Here is a 6462-nt window from a genome sequence, read left to right as displayed (position 1 = left end):
TTTTTACATGTAGGAGCAAAGTTGCACAATTGGCCCAGATGGGTAGTGGTTAACGTTCTTTTTCTTTAACCACTTCAATACAAGGCAAGTATACACATTCCTGCCCAGACCAATTTTCAGCTTTCAGCGCTGTTGCACTTTGACAATTGCGCGATCATACAACCCTGTACCCAAACTAAATTATTTTTTTTTTTTTTTTTTTTTTTTTTCACTTTATTTCCACAAATGGAGCTTTCTTTTGGTGGTATTCGATCACCTCCTGGGATTTTTATTTTTTATTTTTTTGTTTCAAAACTTTGTAAATGACTGTGGGTTTTTATTTTTATTTTTTTTTTTTTTTCCTTCCTCCTTTTACTGATGGGTGCCTATGAGGTGGCACAGATGTACACTGGATCAGCTCTTACTTTTTACACTGATCAGCTGTGATTGGACACGGCAGATCACGTGGTAAAGAGTATCTGTCAGACTCTACCTAGATTGTTTTGTTGTGGTGTGTCAGACTATGGGGGGGCGCAGCAGCTTGATATCCTGGCGATGTCATATGATGTCCGGTCAGGATATTGAAACCACTTTGCTGCCTTCATTTTGCTAACTGGCAGGCAGTTAACCACACTTGCCAACCTGCTACATTCCTATAATAGGGTGGCATGTGCAGGCACAATCTCTTACATGATTGTGGATCCCGATACTCTGTCCCATGTTTATGATCACAATGTCAACTAAGCTGTTATGAATAAATTAGTTCATAGCAGCTGTTTCCAATGCTGGGATTGGCCCACAGCTATTTAATACCTGGGCCAATAACTGCAACCTGTACCAAGAGCTTAGCTGGAGCTGATCACAGCTCACTAGTGATTACAGCTGTCATGTAACTCCATTTGTGACAGTTAAATTTTGTTAAATGTCATTGTAATGGCACTTTGTGGTTACAATGAATAATAAAAATCCCTGGTCACCCATTGGAGCAGTACAGTGTTATTGTGGTGAGAGAAAAAACTAATTTTATTAAATTTCTTAATTTTCAAAAAAAAGTTGACAAATTACAACTTCAAAAAACTTTCCATGCTTTAGTCTACTTTTCAATAAAGTAATGTGGGGGGTATGTGTATCGTCCTGCCATTTTAAGGGCCTCTAGAAATTAGGACCTCTGTACATCAGCACTGATCTCTCTTCAAATCTACTGTATATCCCATAGTTTTTAGAGACTAAAACTTTCACACAAACCAAATAAACACTTATTGGTATTTAGAGGTGTGTGTATGTATACATCTCTATCTCTCCACACACATATTCTTGACCCCTTTTCAGAAAATATGATTAACACAAACATTTCTTTCACTCATGGTTAGTGTTTAGGTGAAGTGATTTATTATTAATCAACTGTGTTTACTATTTTTAAATCATAAAATCAGGCACTACCCAAATAACCCTGATCAAAAGTTTACATATCCCAGTTCTTGATACTGTGTATTGCCCCCTTTTATCATTAATGACAGCTTGAAGTCTTTTGGGGATGTGGCTCTTTTATCTTCTCAGATGGTAAAGCTGCCCATTCCTCTTGGCAAAAAGCCTCCAGTTCCTGTAAATTCTTGGGCTGTCTTGCATGAACTGCACGTTTTGAGATCTCCCCGGAGTGGCTCAATGATATTGAGGTCAGGAGACTGCGATTGCCACTCCAGGACCTTCACTTTATTCTGCTGTATGACAGGTTGACTTGGCCTTGTGTTTTGGATCATTGTCGTGTTGGAAGTAAGTCCCATGTGCAGCTTCCTGGCTGATGAATGCAAATGTTCCTCCAGTAATTTTTGATAACCTACTGCATTCACCTTGCCAACAGTTTTGACTGAATTTTTGTGCCTTTGTAGCTCACATCCCCCCCCAAAAAAAAAAAAAAATTGGCGATCCACCTCTGTTTCTCAGTAGGAATGGTGTACCTTTCACCGTAGGCTTTGTTGACTCCTCTCCAAATTTAGTGTTTATGGTTGTTGCCAAAAAGCTAACTTTGGGTCTTATCACTCCAAATGACTTTGTGGCAGAAGGTTTGAGGCTCGTTTCTGTGCTGTTTGACATATTGTAAGCGGGATACTTTATGGCATTTGCGTAGTAATGGCTTTCTTCTGCCGATTTGACCATGCAGCCCATCTTTCTTCAAGTGCCTCCTTATTGTGCATCCTGAAACAGCCACACCACATGTTTTTCAGAGTCCTGTATTTCTCCTGAAGTTATTTGTGGGTTATTTTTTGTAGAGGTCGACCGATATATCTGCCGTTTTTTAAATAATCGGCATCGGCCGATTTTTGTTCTGATAAAAAGCCGATTTAGAACTACAGCGGGACTTTGAAATGACTTCTGTATAGAAGTCAGTCTAAGTTGACTGAGTTGTCATAGCAACACTTTCCTCCTCTCTGGGCAGGCTGCCAAGAAAAGAACTAAATGATACAATGTTTACACTTGAATGAATGAAATCATCTCTGTGTGTAGAAGTTCTCAGTTTAACCATTTAAAGACTAAATCTTTTCTGACACTTGTTGCTTACAAGTAAAAATCCTGTATTTTCTGCCAGAAAATCACTTAGACCCCCCAAAAATTATATATATTTTTTTAGCAGAGATCCTAGGGAATAAAATAGCAGTTGTTGCAATATTTTATGTCACACGGCATTTGCACAGAGGTCTTTCAAATGCATTTTTTTGGGAAAAAAATACACTATTTAAAAATAAAATAAAAACAGTAAAGTTAGCCCATTTTTTTTTTTTTTTGTCCAAAAGTTTTGACTACCCGTTTTTATTTAATACATAGTTTTTTTTTTTTTGTTTTTTTATCTAAATCATACATACAAGTAAACTGATTGGAGGTTTGTTTTGTTTAATAAATGTTTAAATGTAAGAAATTTTCTGTATCAATTATGAAGGCGGCTTTCACACTGGAGCTTTGATGGTAAAACGCAAGTTTTAGCGGCTCTTTACCATCATTTTAGCGGTGCTATTGGCTGCTAGTGGGGCACATATAACCCAGCTAGCGGCCAAAGAAGAGGTTAAATGCGCCCATGAAGCACTGCTGCCAAATCGCATTGCATGCGCTTCGGCAGTGGTGCCCATTCATATCAATGGGCAGGAGTAGTGGAGGAGCGGTATACACCACTCCAAACGTGCTGCTTGCAGGACTTTTTTTAAGATCCTGCCAGCGCATCGCCTCAGTGTGAAAGCACTCTGTCTTTCACACAGACTGCAGGGGAGCCATTTTGCAGGCACTTTACAGGCGCTATTTTTAGCCCAAAAGCCCCTGAAAACGCCCCAATGGGAAAGATGTGTTAGATCAAGGGGGATTAAAAAAAATAATAATAATAATAAATAAAAAAGGAAAAAAATAAATAAATAAAATAAAATCGGCCTAACATATCGGCCCAAAAAAATCGGCATCATATATCGGCTATCGGCCGCCATGATTTCTAAATATCGGCATCGGCCAGAGAAAAACCCATATCGGTCGACCTCTAATTTTTTGCATCCCAAACAATTTTCCTGTCATTTTGTGGCTGACATTTTACTTGGTCTACCTGACCATGGTTTGGTTTCAACAGAACCCCCTCATTTTCCACTTCTTGATTAGAGTTTGAACACTGATTGGCATTCTAATTTCCTTGGATATATTTTTATATCCCTTTCCTGTTCTATACAGTTCAACTACCTTTTCATGCAGATCATTTGACAATTCTTTTGCTTTCCCTATGACTCAGAATCCAGAAACATCAGTGCAGCACTGGATGAACGATGCAAGGGTCTGTAAGAAGTCCAGAAACTCGTTGATATAGATAGATATCTATCTCCTATTTAGGCAACACACACACACCCCAAGCAAACAGATCACAAGTGAGGATGTTTACCTATTTTAATATCCACTCAAACCCCCCTTTTGTCAACTTGTATGCAAGTTATCAGGCCAAAATCACCAGGGCATATAAAACTTTTGATCAGGATCATTTGGGTAGTTTCTGTTGTGGTTATGATTTAAAGAGTAAACACAGTTGACAATAAATGGCTTCAGCCAAAAACTAACCATGAGTGAATGAAGTTCTTGTGTTATCCTTCATATTCTCTGAAAAATGGGCAAGAAATCATAAATTCTGCCAGGGTATGTAAACTTATGAGCATACGTGTGTGTGTGTGTATGTGTATATAGAGAGAGAGAGATATATATAATCTCTATCCGAATACATTTTGGCCTAATTTTCTGGCAAAATAGGATTTTATTGATTATGTTGTATAACTTAATGTAGATATAAATTTAATTTGGGTACAGTGTTGCATGACCGCACAATTGCCAGTTAAAGTAGCACAGTGCTTAATAGCAAAAAAATGCCCTGATAATGAGGGGGTAAAACCCTCTGGTGTTGAGATGGTTAACTATTGTTTGGCAGATCAACTTGTTTAGAGTTGTAGTTTTGGCAAATGACTCAATTTCTCATGCGCTTCCATTAGTGTATGGATACCCTGACATTTTCCTGCAGAATTTGCTAGGTCCAATTGGTATTCATAATGCCATTAATGAAAGGAAGCAATCCTGGTCTAGAGTAATATATATATATATAATATATAATATATTTTCACCACAATGTTTCACAGCTGGGATAATGCTCTTGCCCTTGAATGCAGTACTTTGCATTGCACTAAATATAACTCTTCAAGACAAAAAAAATAAAGTTCTATTTTACACCATAGAGCATTTTTTCCCAATAGCCCAAGACTAATCCATCTTGCCTTTAGCAAACTGTAAATGGGGAGCAGTGTCCATTTTTGATGGCAGTAGTTGTCTCCTTGCAACCATTGTTCAGAACTCTGATGGTAGACTGATGAACATTGACATTTTGTCCGTTTTTTTTTATTTCTTATACGTTTTTATTTTTACCCCTTTTTTTTTTTTTTTTTTTTTTTTTATTGTCACTTTTATTCCTATTACAAGGAATGTAAACATCCCCTTGTAATAGAAAAAAAACATGACGGGACCTCTTAAAAGGGACTTTTTAAAATATATATATATATATATATATATATATATATATATATATATATATATATATATATATATATATAATGTGTATGTATGTATATAATTTATTTATTTATTTTTAAGAGCTGTGGGCAGAAGTGACGGTTTGACATTGCTTTGGCCGTGCAATGGTTATGGAGCTGAGTGAGGGGGCCATCTTTCCCTCACTCAGTTCTATGTTAAGAAGGATCCGATCGCTTCCGCCACTGCCTGGGGCTCCAGTAAGCGGCGGAGGACACCGGAGCACAACGGGAGGGGGGTCCTCTCCCCCCCCCCGCCACAGATTTAAAAGTGATCTTGCAGCAAATCTGCCACAGAGACTACTTTTATCTGAAACCGGACCGCTCACTGCGGAAGAGGATAATCATTTTTCTAAGCACTTTGTCTTTTTGGAGATGTCTCTACCAGCTTTGCACATCTAGAGAATTAGATTTTTGCTCATTCTTCTTTGTAAAATAGCTCAAGCTCTGTCAGATTGGATGGAGAGCGTCTGTGACAGCAATTTTTAAGTCTTGCCACAGATTCTCAATTGGATTTAGTTCTGGACTTTGGGCCATTCTAATGCATGAATATGCGTTATAAACCATTCCATTGTAGCTCCTCCGATCAACTCTGACCAGCTTCTGTGTCTCTGCTGAACAAATGCATCCCTACAACATGATGCTGCCACCACCCACCATGTTTCATTCATGTGGGGATGGTGTGTTCAGAGTGATGTGCAGTGTTAGTTTTCCGCCACACATATCGTTTTTCCTTTTGTGCCAAAAAGTTCAATTTTGGTCTCATCTGATCAGAGCACCTTCTTCCACGTTTGCTGTGTTTCCCACATGGCTTCTTGCAAACTGCAAACAGGACTTCTTAATCACTTCAGCCCAGGAGGATTTTACCCCCTTCCTGTCCAGAGCCCTTTTTGCAAATCGGCACCGTCGCTTTAACTGACAATTGTGCAGTGGTGCGACATTGTACCCAAACAAAATTGATGTCCTTCCTTTTTTTTTTTTTTTCCCCCTCACAAATAGAGCTTTCTTTTGGTGGTATTCGATCGCCTCGGCGGTTTTTATATTTTGCGCTATAAATAAAAAAAGAGCGACAATTTAAAAAAAAAAAAATTTTTGCTATAATAAGTATCCCCCCAAATATATATATATATATATATATATATATATATATATATATATATATATATATATATATATATATAGATAAAAAAATGTTTTTCCTTAGTTTAGGACGATATGTATTCTTAATAAAAAAAAAAAATTATATATATATAATTAATAAGCGTATATTGATTGGTTTGTGCAAAATTTACAAAATAGGGGTTCGTTTTATTGCATTTTTATTTACATTATTTTTGTTATTGGGTTTTTTTTTATCGGGACTGCGACATTAAGGCGGACACTTCAGACATTTTTG

The sequence above is a fragment of the Lithobates pipiens genome, unplaced genomic scaffold (genome assembly GCF_037356315.1).
Source record: "Lithobates pipiens isolate NorthernLeopardFrog02 unplaced genomic scaffold, aLitPip1_a1.2 Scaffold_8, whole genome shotgun sequence".
NCBI classification, from domain to species: Eukaryota; Metazoa; Chordata; class Amphibia; order Anura; family Ranidae; genus Lithobates; species Lithobates pipiens.
Note: the sequence above shows the minus strand (reverse complement) of the source record.